This window comes from Microcebus murinus, chromosome 2 (genome assembly GCF_040939455.1).
Source record: "Microcebus murinus isolate Inina chromosome 2, M.murinus_Inina_mat1.0, whole genome shotgun sequence".
Lineage (NCBI taxonomy): Eukaryota > Metazoa > Chordata > Mammalia > Primates > Cheirogaleidae > Microcebus > Microcebus murinus.
In genome coordinates this window covers 85362483-85383982 of record NC_134105.1, presented here as the reverse complement: position 1 = coordinate 85383982, position 21500 = coordinate 85362483, and positions in this window count along the sequence as shown.

Below are 21500 nucleotides of genomic sequence, written 5' to 3'. Positions count from 1 at the left end.
GAGAAGAGCATAATAAGGGGCTGAAAAAATGTTTGAAGAAATAATAGCTGGGCGAGTAACAGTGGCTCATGCCTGCAATCCTAGCACTCTGGGAGGCTGAGGCAGGAGAATCCCTTGAGCCCAGGAGTTTAAAGTTGCACTGAGCTATGAGGTTGCCACTGCACTCTACCCAGGTTACCCAGAACAATGGAGTTTCACTCTGTCAGAAAAGAAGAAAAGAAAAGAAAAAAAGAAATGATAGCTGGAACTTTCCAAATTTGTGGAAAAACAATACTCTACACATCCAGTAAACACAGCAAACTCCAAGGAGGACAAACTCAAAAATCTATAACTAAACATATCATAGTCAAACTTTAGAAAGCCTAATTACAAAGAGAAAATCTGGAAAGCAGGCATGGAAAAATGACTACCAACAAAGGATCCTTAGTAAGGTTGACAATGGATTTGTCATCAGAAACCATGGCAGTAGACAGCAGAGGGGTAACATATTGAAAGTACTGAAAGCAAAAGAATGTCAAGCAAGAATGGTAGATACCTAAAAACTATCTTCAAAAATGAAAGAGAAATTAAGACATTGCCAGAAAAAAAAGCTGCCAGAAACCATCCCTAGCAGACAAGGTCTATAAGAAATATAAAATGAGTCTTCAGGCTGAAATAAAATGGCACTAGAAAGTACCTCAAATCTACACACACACACACACACACACACACACACACACGAGAGTATCAGTAAAAGTAACTCTGGAGGCAAATATAAAAGACATCAAATAGATTTTCATTTTGTAACACTTTATGTATCTAACTTGCAGGAAAAAAATGCATAGGGAAATAGTTATTAAATCAATTTGATAGGCTTATAATTTATAAATATGTAATTTTCACAACAATAATATCATAAAGAGGGTAGAGGGAACTGAGCTGTATTGGAGCCAAGGTTTTACATGCCACTGAAATTAAGTTGTATTAGTGCAAATTAGATTATCAGTTAAGATTTCATCTTAATTTGTTCAGGCTGCCATAACAAATACCATAGACTGTGTATTTCTTAAACAACAGAAATTTGGGATAGCTTAAACAATATAAATTTATCTCCAACAGTTCTGAAGAATGAAAACTCCAAGATCAAGGTGCCAGCAAGAGAGACTTTATTCTGAGGGCTCATTTCTTGGCTCATAAGCAGTCGTTACCTTGCTGTGCGCTCACTTGACCCTTCCTAGTGCACACGTGGAGAAAGCCAGCTCTAGTCTCTCTTCCTTTTTATTTTTATAAAGACATCAATCACTTCTTGCAGGCCCCACCCTCATGACATCATAAAATCTAATAGTCTCTCAAAAAGCTAACCTCCAAATATTATGACGTTGTGGATTTGGGCTTCAGTATATGAATTTGGGGGAGGGGGAATCCACAAACATTTGGTTCCTAACAGATACTCATTATAATCCTCTGTAACAATTTTTAAAAATTCAAATAGTAAAAGAAATAAGAATTTAAAACAGTATACATGAAAATATTTTGCATAATAAAATATTTAACACAAAAGAATACAATAATGGAAGGGGAAAAAAGGGAACAAGACCTAAAACATATAAAAAAATAAATAAAACATTGGCAGACTTGAGTCCAACCTTATCAGTGCTTACATTAAATTTAAATAGATTAAACACTCCAAACAAAATGTGGAGTTTGGAAGAATTGATTAAAAAAATCAAACTTCATGCTGTCTACAAAGAACATAGTTTAGGTTTAAAGGATGAAAAAAGATATATCATGTAAACAGTATGCAAAACAGAATTGGAGTGGCTATACCTACATCAAATATATATATATATATATATGAATGTAAACACACATTCACACACCTCTGAAGATAAAAATTGTTATTGTTACTAGAGACAAATAAGGCAGTTTTATAATAATAGTTGAACAATCTTTCAGAAATAAATAGTAATTACAAACATATATAGACCTAACAATAAAGCCTTATATTCAGCACAGAGTCCAAACTGCTTTTTGTTCTTTTTCCTGGAAATTAACAAATCGTTCCTAAAATTCCTATGGCAATGTAAGGGACCCTGACTAGTTAAAACAATCTTTGATAAGAAGAGCAAAGTTGAAGGACTCACATTTCTTGCTTTGGAAACTTATTACAAAGCAACAGCAATCAAGGCGATGTGGTAATGACATAAGAGTTGATGTGAAGATCAAAGAAATAGAAGTACAGAAATGAACGCTCACATTTTTTATAAATATCACATCTCTGATAAATTGATTTTTGACAAGGTGCCAAAATAATTCAATCAGAAAGAATAGTTTTTCAACAAATTATGCTAGGACTATAGGATTTTTGCTGCAAAACAATAAAATTTAGGTGCCTACCTCACATATCGTATATAAAATTAAAGCAAATTGAATCACAGACCTATATCTAAGGACTAAAGCTATAAAACTCTTAGAATAAAATGTAGGAGTAAATATTATGACTTTGGGTTAGGCAATGATTTCATACATATTACAATCTTCTTGAAAAACTGACTAGATTATATTTAATAATATGTTTATAAGAAAAAATGATATAATGTTTATCTCAGAAATATTTGCATCTTAAATGGCTAAATAATTTAAAGCATTGGGCTCAACGATTCACCTAAATCCAAAAAAAAGTTTAAAAGTGCTATATAGGTGCCATCTAAAATGTTAGAAAATCCAAATTGTGATGTTAGGGGCAGCAATAAAAGTGAAAATAAGTTAGAAAACCCAATAAGTGTAATGACAATATTTTAAAACTATTGAATGAGATAGTATACTTTTTATGCCTCTTTCTTGGGAATCAGGTTTGGAAGTCTTACTGACAGTGTGGCCCCTTGGAAGTGGAAAGGATGAATGTCACTTGAGCAAGGAGAGTATGACGAAGGTTAATTCCTTGTCTAACACCAAGGTTAAAGGAAGAGCTATTGCCTGAAGAACTGAAGGAAAGAGAAGATATTTAAATATTCTGTAACTTAGGCAGTATATTCCCTTTTCCAGAACCAACATTCTAACAAGAATGGAATGATAGCTTGGGTCATGGAAATCAAAAGAGGAGAATTTCATGTCCCATACACCGTATGGATCTCTGTGGAGTTAGTGATTATGATTTCTCAGGGATGCCCTATGGCATGTGAAGGAGAGTTGCTCAGCAGAGTAAAAATGGTGAGATGGAAAGGAGGCAGAGAAAGGATCTTACTTTCTATTTCCAAGTTTCTGTTAGTGTGAGTTTGAACAACAGGGATCCAGAGTTCTCTATTCTGCCCCATAGGAAACCTGAAATAGAGCTTTTGATGCCAGATAGTAATTTATTCTGAAATGTTATCTGTGTGTACATAAGTGTGTGTATGGGATCATAGAGGTTGAGGGGAGAAGATCCTATGCGATTCTGTGGTTTATGATTTTGGGATGAACAGTTAAAGCAGAGGTCAATGTAGAGTCATGGGCAGCCATCAGTGAGATCCCCAGCACCAGAGGGAGCCACAGTGGACTGCAATCAGTAGGGAAAATCTCCAAGCATGGAAGGATGCAGGGAAAATGGTTCGGAACTAGAGAAGTGAGAGTGATTTAGTTATCAAAAATATAACAGCATTCTTTTCTTTCAATTTCAAAAATTGAGCTTTATATTTGTAATTTCACTATACATAGATTCATAACACACACACACACACACATATATATATATATACATATATATATATATATGAGCTGTAGTTAAACATTTTAAATACATGAGTATATGGCTGATTATTGAATCTTTGAAACCTTAGCTGACCAGATCTAGACATCCAAGCTTATTAGCTTTTTCCTTCAGTATTAGACTTATAGATCTATATATAACACCAAATTATTACTATTTAATTGTCCTGTAGACATCTGGCTGCTGACTTAACCATGGAGTGATTCACTTATTGGGCCAAGTCTATGAGAAATGATGCTGAACATTGTTGTTTTAAATCTCCATTATGAAACTCTGTTCTTGATTTAAAGCACCACGCAACAGAACTCTCCAATGAAGTGGTAAAAAAGTAATTATCATAATAATAAGCAACCTCTTTTGAATGAAAGACATTTTTGTTTGTTTGTTTTAAAAATAGTGCTCTTTTGCTTTGTATTATTGAGTATCCAGAGCAGGAAGTTTGGTGGCAAATTTGATGCTTACCTCAGATTTCTAGAAAACTGTCTATTACCTTAATCTTCATGATTCTCATTGCTTTGCATTTCTTACTCTGTTTGTATAGAATAATACATATAGCCAAGTCTTGACACCTAAGCTTACACCCACACTCACTTTTATTTTCACACCTACATATTACTCTATATCTATACCTATCCTATTCCTATTTATAATTCTATCATCTACACGTAGGCCTATACCTTCATACCTATGTTTTGAGACCAAATGACCTTAGTGATTTGGCTACGTTTTGACTTCAATGAAAGAACTAGAGTGATCATAAAACATGGCATATACCCGAAAAACAAAGTTTTCCACAGATTGACCTACAGATATGCAATGGAAATAGATTTTAAATTTCATGTTATTAACTCTTAGAGAAATTTATTCTTATCTAAAATTTTTTGGCAAAATTTATTTTTTTATATATAACTTGCATTCAAAATCAAAAGTAGGCCGGGCGCTGTGGCTCACGCCTGTAATCCTAGCTCTTGGGAGGCCGAGGCGGGCGGATTGCTCAAGGTCAGGAGTTCAAAACCAGCCTGAGCGAGACCCCGTCTCTACTATAAATAGAAAGGAATTAATTGGCCAACTGATATATATATAAAAAATTAGCCGGGCATGGTGGCGCATGCCTGTAGTCCCAGCTACCCGGGAGGCTGAGGCAGAAGGATCACTCGAGCCCAGGAGATTGAGGTTGCTGTGAGCTAGGCTGATGCCACGGCACTCACTCTAGCCCGGGCAACAAAGTGAGACTCTGTCTCAAAAAAAAAAAAAAAAAAAAAAAAAAATCAAAAGTAATGTTAGAGGAGCTGGTGAGCTGTTACCAATGTCTTGATAAATGAAAGGATCCTTAGAGAATCAGGAAATGGCACATGTGTGGAAGGATGGGAACAGACAGAATTAGAGGGCAGCAGGCTACTTAGTAGAGAATAGTCAGTTTACTGACAGGAGAATTTTTCCTTCTCTCTACCCCAGTGGCCACGTGTGTATTGAATTTGGACATTGCTCATTTATTGTAATTTTATTTTCTTTCCCTCTATTTTTCCTTCGATTTCTCACCTCCCAGTAGCACAACTGGAAGGGATACAGTTGCATTATTAGAGGAAGTTTTTAATGAACAGCAAGCCTATCAAATCCAATTAATTTGAATGTGTGATAAGCATTTGTTTTTCTTTGAGAAACACAATACTGAATTAAAGAATGAGGAACATGCACACCATTTTTAATCAGACCCCTGGTGAATAACTTGGAAATAATAAACTTTGCATAAACAAAGGTAATTACAACTACAACTAAATCTAGGAGAGAACTCTGTTTCTCATTTGTAGAAACTTAGGAATGCACATACACTGACATTCAATTCATTTGGTGTCATTGGATTTGACTTATGAGTTTTGCAGACTTATAAATTTTGCAGACTTATAAATATTAGTTATGTCATATTATTTGATAATAATGACCACAAAATTTGAGAATGTTTTGTTTTGTTTATAATTTATGAGGTAAAAATTAGGTACAATAACATGAACAAATTTTACACTACAATTCAATGGATTTTGACAGCACACACAGTTCCCCCGTGGGGTGTGCTAAGCAAAGGCTTGTGTTTGCCTGTGGTCAGGCCTGAAAGATCACACATAAGTTTTGGTCTAAAGTCAGACTCTTCACATCTGTATTGTTTCACATATCTGGATCATGTTCCTTTATGTTGCAGAATAGTATTCCAATGTATGAATATGTTTGTTTATCCATTTTCTTATTGAAGGACACTTGTAGCTGTTTAGTGATTGGACTGTTAAAAATTAAGCTGTAAATATTCTTCCACAAGACTTGTTGTGGAGATATGTTTTCATTTCTCTCAGATAAATGCCTGAAGACGAAATGGATGGGCCATGGGGGTAGGTATATATTTGAATTCACAAGAAAGACTTTATCAAAAATTGCCAAATGATTTTTTCCAAAGTGGTATACCGTTGTACCCCCAAAAAACATTATATGAAAGTTCCATTTGCCAAATTAGTGGTTCTAGTTGCCACATTAGTTATTGCTTTTAGCCCTTTTTATTTTAGCTACATTAGTCAGCATACAGTGACATCTCATCATGGTTTTAATTTGCATTCCCTGGAATCTCACTAGTGAAGTTGGGCACTTCTTTTTTTCTTAATGTGCTAATTATCATTTTTATGTTGCTTTGTGAGGTATTTGTTTAAGTATTTTTTAATCTTTTTTTTTTTTAGGTTGCTTTCTTTTTAATTACTGAGTCAAAATTATTCCTCTCCTCTTCTGTGGGCACAGGCAGTATTGCAATTTCCAGATTAAATGATGTTGCTATATGTTAGCCAGTCGGATACAGACTTGTTTCTACCTCCTGAAAACATGCAAGTGATCTTGAGACTCCATGTCAGCAAGAGAATTCAAACTTTCATCTTTATAAAGATTCCTCTATTGCTCTTCTTCCTCTCTCCAGTGCTCTGTTTGTAACCCCTAACCTATGACCTCGTTATGACTCCCCAGCTGCTGTTGTTACCATGTTTCTTGCTCCTCCAAACCATCCTTATCCAGATCGGAATGATCTATTATACTAATATAAATCTGACCAAGCCACCCTTCTCATAATCCTGTCCCAGCTCCTTTTTAGCAACATCTAAAGTCCTTCATGATTTGGTTCTACCTCCCTCTCAAACATCATCTCCCACCACTCTTCGTCTGATTCCTGCCATTTCAGTTGTACTGAAGCAGTTATAATTCCCATACCTTTCCACCTTGCTCATTTCTAATCTATGGGATGCCATTTTTTCCTCTCATTAACATATTTATATCCATTCAACATATATTTATGGAATGCCTATTATGTAGAAGGTACTGTCTAAGTACTTGGAATATTATGTGAATAAAAAATATAAAAATCCCTAACTTGGCAATTTGCCTTTGATGCCTGTATTTGTCATCTTCACTTGGCTGACTCTTCAAGTTCCAAACCTTGTCTTCTCAAGAAGTCCCTGATGACTACTTTTTCCTTGACCATGCTTAAAATTAGCACATCTAAATGTCCTCATCTGTCCTTTTGTCCTTCACAATACTTAAATCAGTTTATTCAAATTATACATTTGCCTATTTTTCACTGGTCTATAAATTCTTTTAGTGCTAAAGCCATGCTTCATGTATACTTGTTATCAGAGCACCTAACACAATTGTTCTCTAAAAAACACTTGAACACAGAAAGTAATTAAACCTGAAATCCTGGGGAATCAGCTCATGCCTATAAATTCTAAGGATTGGTTGTCATATAGACTATTTTAATCCGTTTGAATTGCTTAAAAAGTGTCTTAGAGAGGGTAATTTATAAACAACAGAAATGTGTCTTTCACAGTTCTGAAGACTGGGAAGTCCAAGGAGCCAGCATATTCGATGTCGAGTGAGAATCTTTTTTCTCTTAGGTATTGCCTTTTGTGTTCTTCCTTGGTAAAAGGGACAGACAAGCTCCTTCAAGCCTCTTGTATAAAGGCAATAAGTCCATAATGAGGTCTTCACCCTCATGACCTCGTCACACACCAGCAGTCCCAACCTTTTTCTCCAATACCTTGGGGATTTGATTTCAACATAGAAATTTTGGAGGGATACAAGCTTTCAGACCATAGCATGTACATTCATCTGGTCACTTTCTAGATGCTCAGCAAGAGAGGAGTGGTCTAAAAGAGACCTTAGGCTCTTGATCTCTGACTACTTTATTCTCTCCACCTATCCCTCTATCTTCAACAGATACAAATCATTACTGATCTGCTTTTAATATTTGATTTCAAGATTCAGAAAGCTTCACTATTGTTTGTTTTTAATACTTTTTTTTTTTTTTTGAGACAGGGTCTCGCTTGTTGACCAGGCTAGAGTGAGTGCCGTGGCGTCAGCCTAGCTCACAGCAACCTCAGACTCCTGGGCTCAAGCAATCCTTCTGCCTCAGCCTCCCGAGTAGCTGGGACTACAGGCATGCGCCACCATGCCCGGCTAAGTTTTTTCTATATATATTAGTTGGCCAATTAATTTCTTTCTATTTATAGTAGAGACGGGGTCTTGCTCTTGCTCAGGCTGGTTTTGAACTCCTGACCTCGAGCAATCTGCCCACCTCAGCCTCCCAGAGTGCTAGGATTACAGGCGTGAACCACCGCGCCCGGCTTAATTACTTTGGAATATATAATTACCAACAAGAATTTGTTGAATTTCCCTTTTATTATGAGGCATAAGAGTTAAGCAATAAATTTTAGGAAAGATTAGTGACTCAGATTCAAGGGAGAATATCAGCTATGGTGTAGATGCAAGAATATATAGAGAATGATAAAAATTTTGAATAAGATTTGAAGCATTCCCAAATTATCTTCCACTGTAAAACTAGTCTTACTTGTCATTCTTGTATTTGTGATCTAAATTTAGTTTTAGCTCTATGTAAATTCTCTTTTCCATTCCAGCAGCCTTTGCAACAAAAGAAAGAAAGCAGAAAAAGAAGGAAGAAACAAAGGAAAAAAGAAAGAAAAGACAGAGAAAGGAAAACCTCCTTCATTATACTTTCCCCGATTCCTTCTCCAGCTAATAGTTAGTTATGATAACTCCTTAAACATTATCAAGGTTTATTTTTATATATTTCTCTTTTGGCAGCATTTCTTATTACCATGATTTATACTATTCTGTCTTTTGCAGTCTCCCTCACTTGGTTGGAAGAAGAGCAGTAGAGTATGTTTGGACTCCACAGTGCTTTTATGTTGTAGGAATTCCATAAGTTATACAAATTATTGAACATCGGCTGGAATATTTGGAGTCTGATATGCCATGAGAAATAAAATTCATATTTTGATAATAGAAGTTTTATGTATAAAATGGCTCTTTAGAGTGAGTAATAGGTTAACCATTTTGATAAAAACTGATTTGTAATATTATGTTACATGAACACTCAAATAGAGAAAGAATCTATTTACTCATGCACTCATTGAATCAACAAATACTCATAAAAAGGTATGTACCCATCACTTTTTAATTTACTATATACACATCACTATTTAACTTACTTGTATTCATCACTTTTCAGATTTGGGGCTATAGTGGTAGCAAGACAAAGTCTTACCTTCATTCTAGTTGGGGAGAATGGTGTGAATCCTTATGAAACATATATGAGTGCTAAGGTGCCAAAAATCAGGGATATATTAGAAACAAAAAATTAAGAGACTCAACTGAAAGAAATATTATGTAGTTTACAGATTTCTCATAAGGAAAACAAAATGAATGTCAAAATAAGTCCAACTAGTTAACAGTTTTCTAAATGGAGGGAGTAGGAGGAATCAGGAACAAATATCAGAATAGTTTTCCTCCACAAGATATTAATGAAAAAGATATTCTTTTGTGTTTGGAGAAGGTTGGGAATCATTGTCTACTATGAAGATGCAAGTAGGGAGACAGAACTAAATCACTTTTTGGTTGAGTTGTAAATCAAGAACAGAAACAAAAGATCTCTAAGATGTCTATGGATAAATCATATGAGTGACTTTCCCTGGAGTCTTGAGCTCCCCATGAAGAGTTTCCCATAGGGAAGGAAGAGTTTCCCACAAGGAAGGCAGAAACTGAGGAAGGCTGCCCTCGCATGTGGTCTAGGTAAGGCAACCAATGTCTGAATTCTCAGCATTCAAGAATAGTAGAAAATATGTGAGAGAAAGAAGTAATTTTCAGATAGTAGCATACGTGAGGGATTTGGTGTAGCATTTGGCGGGGTCTAAGTAGAAGTGTTGCTCAAAGAGTAGAGTAGATTGACCTTTGTGCAATCTGAAAAGCTAGAAATAGTTAGCCTGCTATTATCCTGAGCCCTTAATCTATCCTCAGTGTAGTATATCCTGGAGAAGTAAGTTTTAAAACTTATTTTAAGAAAATTAAAGAATTGTAAGAATCTATGTTGTTAAATATTTGCTGAGTATTCTGTGGAATGGAGGGCTTAGAAGATAGATGAATAGATTGAAGAACAAATGCAAGATTGAAACCTTGTTCCAGCAATTGTTAACTTAAGGATCCTGAGAAATATTTTTGGGCATTTGCTATCATAATAGTAAGAATACTATCATAATAGTAAGAATACTATCATAATAGTAAGAATAGCTCATATTTGTTGCTGGCTTACCATATATAAAATCTCGTATTTTACATTAATGACTTCAATTCATTTCTTTGGAGTTTTCATATTATATTTTTCTTGTTAGCATCTGCTATACTAATGATCTAAAATGTTTAATTAGTAAATGGTGAATGACGCTATTTCAACAATGAGATATTCACTCATGACAAGAATTGAGAATTTGTTATGGGTTCTCTACTGTTCACTAGTTATGCAATTTCCTTAAAGGCATAATCAGTACAATCATCATAGTTTTAATTGATATAGATCTAGGTGGAAGAGGCAATGAAGTAATTAAAGAGTGGTCTTTAAGATTATTTACTTAATCTATAATGATGTGTTAAAATCATTAAGTACAAAATTAAAAATTAAACACACTTTTATTATACTTTAACATTCATTTTACTTGAAGAAAAAAATGCCCATTTTTTTCACTAATTTTGTCACTTTCCACATAAAAGATATTAATTTGACAGTTGCAACTGAGGGACCAAGAGACAATAGATATCATATTTATGCAATTCCAAACTTAAGTGTCATACTAAGATGAATATTTTCAAGAAAAAAAGATCTGGTTACACAATTATTAATTTTCACCTAGATCCAGGGTGTTAAAAAATTATGTTTCTGGTAATTAAGAGAGATTTGAAAGCTATATTTTGGTGAGAACTGCTGGTGAACTGTAAGAGTCCAATCATTCCTAACTGCAAAGGGAGATGGGTGCCTGACTCTTATGCCAACCATATAAGACTGGCTTCAGCAGGACTGTGTGGAAAGCTTGATGTGTACATCCTGAAGTTGGGTGATATAATGGACATGGTCTGACTCCTGCTGATACATCTTAAGGGGAGAGGGGGGTGGCTAGTTCTTCCAAATGTGGGAGAAAAGAAGAGGCGACTGAATTAGGCTCAGGTTGTATTTCCCAGAGTTCATCTGGACAAAGGCTATGACTGTTCCCTAGAGACCATCTATGGACCACAGGAGTAAGGAGGTAGCCTTAGGTTATCTTGAATCATGTCCAAGAAGGCTGCCCATGGTCTTGAAACCTCAGCAAAGAGAAACCAAGGATATCAATGGATTTGCTCTGCTAAATAAGTAAACAGCAAGACAAAGGATAGTCTCATCATCTGCATCAAGAAATAGAAGAGATAGCTCATCATCTGCATCAAGAGATGCAAACTTGAAAGATCATCAGAGGCAGGGTCTCTGGAGAATTCATTGATGATACATCGCTGCTGTAGTAGCTGGCAATTTGTCACACATCCCTGCATCCACAACCTTGGGTAATCCTTTCCCATGCTGACTGTGCTTTGTCATGTGATTTGTTTTTACCAGTAAGATAAAAGCAAACATGGCATAAACAGTGATTTGGAAAGCACTTTTGCATTGAGGCTTACACTCTCTCTTACTGCTCTTTGTACTCTGCCATGGCAAGAGGTCACACTATTGAAACATGAGACAGATGGCCCAGTCAACCTGCTGTCCCAGATGACAGTAAACCCACCTCTAAACACGTAAGGTTTAGAAGCCATTCAGCCCTAGCTGAGCCACCTTCTGAATTTGTACTGAACCCAGACAAGATGAGACAAGCCTGGTCCACTTAGCAGAAGCACACAGCTGACCTGTTGACTCATGGTGTCCAATAAAGGGCTCCTATTTTGAGGCAGTGAGGGTTGAGATGGTTTGCTGCACAGAAATATTACTACTACACCATTAAAGTCTCCTATGAGAGTAAGGAAGCATTAAAGCCAGGTCTACAAAGCTTAGGGTCAGCTTATAACAGTAGCTGTCAAAGAACTTCACTGCCCCTCCTCTCGTCCCTCTCATCTCTTTACTCTCTTCATTATTCACTTCACCTCTAATTCCAGAGTGCTCAGAAACACCAAATATGAGTTTAATGAGAAGTAGAAAGAGAAGAATTCATTCCCTCCACAAACTGCAGGGCCTGACTGCTAGAGGAAAGATTTAGCTTTAAATCAAATTGTAAGAGTTTTAACTATTGTATAGGAGTGAACAAAATAACATGACATTGTATTTGTATGTTTATAGTGACCAGTGGACTATTATCACTTTTATTTAATATATTAGTATGAAAAGACGTGGAACTGCCTGAGTATTCATCCAATTTATAAGGAAGGACTCCTCCAATACATTTTAAGGACTACTGTTGCTTTATGATTATATCCAATGGAACTTCTTTGCTCAATATCCCGATTACACAGACCATAAATTAGATACCCAGCAATGGTTTCATAGTTTTATTATATGCATATAATGAATTGAGGCATATTTTTAGAACTCTAAATCCCAATATTATTAACTTAGGCAAGAATTTTGCAAACTCTGTTTTTAAAGATAGCTTGTGAGCTATAGATTCATTTGTGTTCTGTTTTGAAATATACCTTTACCTTCACCTGCTTTGGAATTAGTGGCTCTCAGGATACTTTCTTCCTTTGCAGATTCACTGTCATCCTTGTCTGATGTTATGACACAGGGACAACTCAACTACTCAACATGGCATGTGACTACATGGATTCTGCAAATATGTGAGGCTTAAGAACATTAATTTCTTTCCACAGGCACATGCTATAGTTGTAAAAGGGATAAGTTCTTGTTCACATTTTCTATGTGAGATTTAGATACAACAAGCAAAGTATAGAATACATAATCTTGCATTTGTATGTCACACTATGAATTTTACATCAGGATATACTTTTTTTGCACTGATATCCTCTACCAAAGGAAAGCAAATGATAGCTCACCAAATTTGCTTGTTTATTTCTGTAACACTTGAAAGTTGGTGTCACAGGACTGAACTTCATATTTCTGCATATGTAGCATGCCCAAGATGTAGGCAGGTGGAAGATCTCTTTATTTAAATAATTATGAGACCTTTTTTTATATATTTGAAAACCTGTTGGAATTATCTAAAAATGTATATCTCTTTAAAAATATATAACTGCTTTGTTTTCACCTGTATTATGAGGTTAGATATTGCAATCTTTACTGTTAAAAGAAAAACCTCATACCAGATGCACTTTGAATGAATTCTTGGTTCACAATGGAAGTTGCTCACAGCTAAAATGAAATATGTGCTGCATCCTCTATAGTTTGTTGCCTTAGATTTCTAAATATGAAGACAAAAAGGACAGAAAACACTTTGTATTTGGTGTAACCTTGAGAATCAATCCTAACAGTTAAATGTCAGATTGTTGAATTACTTGCTCTTATTATCCTCCAAGTATTCTATATTCTTTTAATTGACTCAATGCTGTGAAGATAAACGCCTTGGGTTACATATAACACAGAACACAACACAACATAATGCAATTTCATGAAGGATCTTCTGTAATTGCTTATCACACATGGCTGTGTGTGACAGATAGAAACAATAAAGGAATAAATGAAAAATATTAGGACGAACCTTATTACTGAGATGATATTGTGAATGATCCAGAAATACTTTTTGATACACTTTGTCCAGATGTAAGCAGTGAGAATGATTAGTTTCTCAAATGTCCCTGGTGTACATTGGAAATGGTGGGGGATAACTGATAAAGGGGCTCATTTTCTAAATAATTAAGATGAATTGTGGGCATTTTAAGAAGACAAACAACTGATTCAAAGTAAAAGTTTTTAACTAAGGAGTAGGAGCTCATTAAATTTACAGTAGTCTTCTCATTTCTGTGATAAAAGCAAAGTATCAAACTTGACATTGCTATTAATATGAGGGAGGGAAAAAGTCCTATACATGAAAAAGATGTTGATCCTTTCAAATACAAGCAAGTACACTGCTAACTTAACATTATTTATCCAGAACAAAAATTTGAAGTGAAAGGTGGTAACACATTTGTTCAGGTTGATTTCAGAAAGCGAAGTTTTAAGTTCATTTATCAGTTATAAATTTTCTCCAAAATACACAATTCCAAAAAGCCAAAGAACCTTTTGTGGGTGTTTCTGTATTATTGCTCTCATTATTTGTCAAATTCTGAGGACTTCCTTTTCTGCAGAAATCACATGAGACATCTAAGTGATAACGTAAGTATTTCCTCTAAGTTGGCAAATGATGAAAAACAGAGAAGTAAAATGACTCACATAAAACTAATTCTATGATGAGTTCATGACAATGCCTATATGGAACCGAGGATTTTGTGTCTACCAAGGGTTTTCAAATATTTCCTAAATGTAAAAATGTCTGAGAGCATGCCTCCAGGGAGGATAAGAGCATGATTTCAATAAGTTTTTCATGAGTTTAAAATTTACTTTACATTTCTAGTAATAAACATGTAAAATTGTCGATTTTTATATTGCTATCAGTAATCTTTGTTTTAAAACAAAATTTATATTTTAAATTTCCTTGCAAAAAAACCTCGCACATACACAATATTTCTCCTGTTTTATTGACTAGATGGTCTGACAATCAACCTGTCTAGATCAGAACACTGAGTTAAACTGAAAAGAGCTGACACTGAATTTCAAGTTCATATTTGGGACAATACATCTCCTCATTTCAAAATTAGGACATACATTAATATAAAATATAATGCAATGAGTTTTTTCTTTTATTTCTTTATGTATTAGGTCAGTGTAATTCCTAAGTAAAAATACTACCACCAAACAATCATTGTTAAGCTATAGAATTGGTGGAGATTCAATAAATATATTCAATGAGAAAACAAATGATTTGTATCAGATAAATTTTCAAAATATTAACTGACAAGTTTTGTTAGTCTTTTATTGCCTCAGTAGAATATGCCAAAAAGACTAGTCAGTGAAGAAAATTATGCTCTTTAGTGCATTGCATTTAAAGTTGTGGATAAATTCAGTTTCAAAAAACTCATTAATCAGATAATATATTCCGATAGATAGATAAACTTTTTTTTTAACAGATCTTTATGTCTATAGGAAAATTGAGGGAAAGGTACAGAAATTTTCCATGCACCTTCCGCTCCCACATGCACATAGCTTCTCCCATCATCAACATTCCCTAATGGAGTAGTACTTTTGTCACAATTGACCAAAGTATGTTGACACACTAAGATTATTATTACCCAAGATAATTATTACCCAAGATGCATCATTGATATTCTAGCTCACTGTTAGCATTATACATTCTATGGATTTTTGACAAATGAATAATGACATCCACCCATCATTATAATATATAGTTTCACTGCTCTACAAACCCTCTGTGCTCCACTTATTCATCCTTCCTTTCCCTCCAACCTCTGGCAACCACTGAACTTTTTCTTGGCTCCATACTTTTGCCTTTTCCAGAATGTCATATAATTGGAATTATAGTATGTAGCTTTTTCAGATTGTCTTCCTTCACTTAGTAATATGCATTTAAGATTCCTCCATGTCTTTTCAAATTCTATAAGACATTTCCTTTTAATGCTTGATAATATTTTATTGGATGGATGTACCATAGTTTATTTTCCCACTCACCTAGTGAAGGACATCTTGCTTACTTCCATGTTTTGGCGATTATGAATAAAGCTAATGTAATTATCTGTGTGGAGTTTTTTGCAAGCACATAAATTTTTAATTTCTTTGGGTAAATACCAATCCAGTGATGGCTGGATTGTATGGTAAGATTTTGTTTAGTTTAGAATGGAACTGCCAAAATGTCTACCAAAGTAGTTGTATCATTTAGCATTTCCGCAGCAATGAATGAGGGTTTTTGTTTCTCCACATCCTCACTGCTGTCAGTGTTTTGGATTTTGGGCTTTCTAACAGATGTGTAATAGAAATGCATTTTTATTATTTATTTCCAAATTGTTTTCCTCATATCTGTTCCTTTTTATTTATAGAGTCAACACATATTTTCAAACATTAATATTCCTAGTGTGGCTGACTACTGCATTTGACATTTTACCAGTCATTCACTAACATCATTGACTGTTGTTATGGACTACCGTTATATGACTATTATCAGCATGGCATTCCTACACCAGCAAAGTAAATTCCAGTCTCTCTAGACTGACATTCAGATGCTGCTCCAATGTGATTTTTTTGTCCTAATATTTCTTCATAATATCTCTTACCAATATATATTCTAATTTTTCAACCACCAATTTCCTGAGGAAATAAAAAGGGTGTTTTCTTCTCCTTTATGACCTGCTACAGAAATGCTCTTTGTTCTTTTACATATTAAGTTTCCACTTGTTTTCCAAAGCTTTTGCTGGTTATTTCAATTTACACAGCACCTTCCCCCAGACAGCATTTTTATGTTCAGCATCTACTAAAGTACAAGTTTTGGTTTAGTCATTTCAGCCCCTTCCTTCAAGGATATTTATCTTTGAATATGGGAAGACACACCAGTAAAGATATCATATTAATATAGGCTATGGGAGAATTTCAGGTTGATGGTAGAGTATAAAGAAGGGGCTGCTAACCTAATTGTGTGAGATAAGCATATTTTGGAGATAAGGACATGTTCTGAGCCTTGAAAGACTGAAAGTTGGTCATGCAAAAATAGGAAAGGTAGTCAATACTAAGGGGAGCATCATTGCCAAGGCTTAGAAGCATGCTCATGTACGATGTGGATTGTTTATTACTCACTACACCCATATATCTTTAATTCATTTAAGAATTTGTCAAGTACTCCAGTACTTATAAATATTTGTTTGAAAACTTTTAGCTACAGGAATCAAAAAATTCTTACAGATTGATTAAATATTTTGATGTCACATAAGATTTTTATGATAATACAGCTTCAAAATGGACTGATTTGGTGGTTTACCAATGTGACATGGCACTTGAATTCTTTCCATATTCCTGCCATGCCATCTTTGCTTAGTCACCTTCATGAACTCAGGAAGTGTTTAGAAACAGTAATGTTTATCCTCAAGTGTTACATTTTAGGAGCAAAGAAAGCTTTCTAGAAGTCCCCAGGTAGACTTCCAAGTCTCACTGGTAGGATGTGTCACATACCAAATTCTTGCCAATTACCTACAAGAGGAATTGGATCATAATTTTTGGCTTAAATCAGTCCAGAATTATGCCAGGAGTTGAAGTGAGGGACACAGTATGTGAGTCATGTATAGTTGCAGTGAACTCCTGAACCAAATGAGGCCTCTGCCAATCAAGAAATATGAGAAATAGGTGTCAAGTATATGACCTTTGCTATCTATAATAACCAACTAGGCACTGCACTTGGTGCTAAGAAGGCAAGGGAGAGCAAAATACATCATCTCTGATCTCAAAGAGCTTAGAAAATGTTGATAAGGCATTAATAAATAATCACACAAGCAGCTGTAAACAATAATACTTTTTTAAAAGAAAAATGTACAGGGGGATCTAAAGGCATTTAATGGTGGACTTTAATATGGGGTGTCAAGGAAGGGTTCTCTGAGTAAATGTGTTTGAGCCATAACCTGAAGTCTAAGTCAGAGTAAAGCTAATACATCTTGGGCAATTTAAGGTGAACTATATTTTTGATAAAGAAAATAGCATATGCATAGTCTGTGAGACTAGCTGTAGTATAGCATCTTTGAGGAATGGAAATAATTCCAGTGTAACCAGAGAATAGAGGGTTCCCAGAAGTGGATAGGGGCTTATAGGAGATAGAGACTATATGTTATTAACAATTTTCAGCTTGGTCTTAAGAGAAATGAAAAGATACAGAGAAAATAAAAGCAGAAGGATGTCATGCAGTGTAGAAAATGAGGTTTCTGGAATGTAAACCTGATATGAAGACAATATTCAGGAAAACACTAGAACTGACCTTGATTTTTTCCTTGGTATGAATAGTTTGCCTTGTTAAGTATGTGTTTGTTTTAGGAACCAAGAAACTTGACATTTTAAATGAAATCCCAAGAATTATTGGTGAAAATTTCCTGAAATGGTAAGGTGATATAATTGCCAAATATAAAAAAGCAGGAATGAAGAAGATATTTAACTTTCCTGATTCACAAGAAACTTTTTTTGTCCAGAAAAATTGAACTAAGATATTAGTCTAATCTTTTAGTAAAGAAGAAAATGGAGTGTTTGTGGTCCCTTGGAGCTATTATGTATACCCCTTGTCACACTGCATCCTTGATTTCTTCTTTTTCTTATTCTATTTTATTCCCATCAGTCATGAAGTAATGTTGAACAATCTTCTAAATTTCTTGAGTTCATCCACATGCCTTCATCAAAACTCAGACTACTATCATCCACCCCTTATGTCATATTTGGACTATTGTAACTAATCTTTATGATTGTTATGTGATTCCTAGCTGCAGAAAATAAAAGACCCCTTCCCTTATACCCCAAAGTATAATGGCTCAAGCACAATAAAAGCATTATATACTCTATGTAATAGTCCAAGTCGAGTGTTCTTGGTCTACGGGCAACTATTTTTCTTGTAGCAATTTTGGGGCCCAGGCTTGTTCCATTTTGTAACTTCACAATGGTTTCTGCATCCAGCCAACAAGAAGAGAAAGAAAGAACTTGGATATTTCTTAAAAGCCTGTCCCAGGGATGGTTCACATAGTTTCCACTCACTTTCCATTGGCAAGAATTCAGTCATTTGCCTCAATCAAGTGAAAAAGGATGGGAAATATGATGTCACATTGTGTCTAGACAGAAGAAGACTTATTTTTTGGTTATCAGCCAGTAAACTCAGCCACATTTGTCTCTAATCTTGGTCTAATCCAAATTCTTCTCTAAACTATAATAAGAATGATCTTTAAAATACTTTATATAACTGTGTTTTTGTTTAACGTTTTGAAAGTTGTCCATTTATTACAGAGCAAAATTAATTCATTTTCGTGGATGATGATGTGAAATATTTATTTCATCACATTTTAAATTTCAAACCTCATTTCTTGCCTAACTTTTCCTTACACAATAGGCTGTAGACTTACTAAACTTCTACCTGTTTTTTAGGACATACTGCATTATCTTGCCTCTAGGTTCTGAAAACATGATATTCTGTCTGGCAATAACATTATCTCTATGAAATCGCTTCTCTAACTGACATACCCACTTAGAGTCTCATAATTTCCTAGACCCAAAGTGGCCATGTCTATCCCAGACAAGGTGGGATACTACTGCATTTATTCCTACAGTGCTTCGTAATTCTTTTTCATGAAATCTCATCACACTTAAATAGATGGCATTAAATGTCTATCTCCCCAATGGAGTTTTAACCCTTCGAGACCAAATTTGTAACTCCTGCACTCTGCATATAGTAGTTGCTGAAGATATTTTTAATTATAGTCAGTTTTGTTATAATGCTTGTTTTAAAAATATGATTCGATTCCAACACAACTGATGTTCTAGGGAAAAATGAGACTAATGAAAAGTTTGCTTTTGTTTATGTGTGATTTTTCCCCCTAGAAACACTATGTAAATGAATAAAATAGTACTCAACTGAACTGAGCCATAAAGAACCACACAAAATGCACATACACGCATACCTCAAAAATCTCCCAGATACCTTAGTTTACTGTGTGTAGTAGGAGCCACACCCAACCACATTTGGGATTACAACTTTCCATCCAATTTCTAATAACCTTCTTCCCACCACTTAATAATGCCCAAACTGATACCCCACTCCACAAACAAATTCAATATTTTTTTTCAAGTAAAGTGGCATATAAATGTAGTGTTTATATATTTTTAATCATTTAACATTTATAAAACAGCGCTACCATTTTTATTAGATTTCTATCTTTTATGTATGTATCCTACTGTTTTGGCTGCTGTGCTCTGTTACAGATTGCTTATGTCTCCCCCACCCCCACACTCATATGTTGAAATATAATCTCATAAATGATGATATTTAGAGGTTAGGCCTCTGGGAAGTAATTAGGTCATGAGCCTCCATGAAGGGGATTAGTGCCCTTATAAGAAGATGCCAGAGAGCTAACTTGCACTTTTTCCACCACACGAAGACACAAGAAGAAAATAGCTATCTGTAAACCAGCAAAAGAACTCTCGCCAAGAACTCAATCCTTCTGGAACCCTGATCTCAGACTTCAAGGCTCTAGAATTGCAAGAAATAAAGATCTGTTGTTTAAGCCACCCAGTCTATGGTAATTTGTTACAGCAGCCCAAGCTGACTAAGACATGCTCTTAATCACATCTTTCCCCAGACACCTAATTGTTTTTAATGTGTGATTTTTCTAACAAGGCGATTTTTAGGAAAGCATATAACATCTTAAACAGAATTGAATGTGATTGAAAAAGCTATGGACTTTAAACTAACTGGGGGCTGGTCATATGTATCGAGGTTGGACACGGCTGCAATCTTCAGCTCTAGATAGTACCTGCGTTCACAGTACTGCCAGATTATGATTAGCCTCTGGCCTTCATAATGTTGTTCTGAGAATATCGAGGAAGGAACCAGCCCGTCCTCTTCATGTTCCAGTGACAGGAAGGAGGGAGAACAGCTGAAGCCGAGGACCTGTATGGGTGGAAGCTTTTTCAGGGTCACCCTTGACACTGAAGGAAAAGGCAGCAAGTCTGCATGTATCTGTGGCTGGGCACACGTCACACAATTCTGCTTCATGCATCTGCCAGACTATATTCCTATGACTACCCAACCTCTTGTGGCTTTTCCTTCCCACATGAGCTTTTTAGCTGTCATTTAGTTCATCTGGGATTTTGCCATCACTTTACTTCCATTAGCCTCATCTAGCAAAAGAGATGATTGAAATAGCTCATCAATAAGATTTCTTTTTCTTATAAAAGCCTTTCATTTAAGGTCTCACCCTCATTTTGCCTGTGCCATATCCAAGCAACAAGGTGGTAAGGAAGCAGAAGTATGAATTGAAAAGACTGCTGGGAGAATATCAGATTCCTAACCATAAAGATTATCATGCCTCATGCTACGTGTACACACCTATTGGTACACACCCATAAGTCAATCTTTGCAGTAATCAATTTTGCTTAGAACATAAAATGCCACAAAATGCCTTTTAATCTCAAGAATGTAAACAGTAAGACTCTAAAGCCCCCCAATTTTAGTGGAGAGTAGGCCACACCTCTCTAAACATTGATGGGAGTGTTCAAATAATAGGAGTATTTCCTGGTGTTGCTGGACCTGAGGGCTGGGCAGGGGGATTATTTTCCTCTGTGGGTGTCATCAGATGTGAGTGAAAGGGAGATATAATTGGGCTTTCAGCCAAAAATAAAGATACAATGATGTTACAAATTAGTATC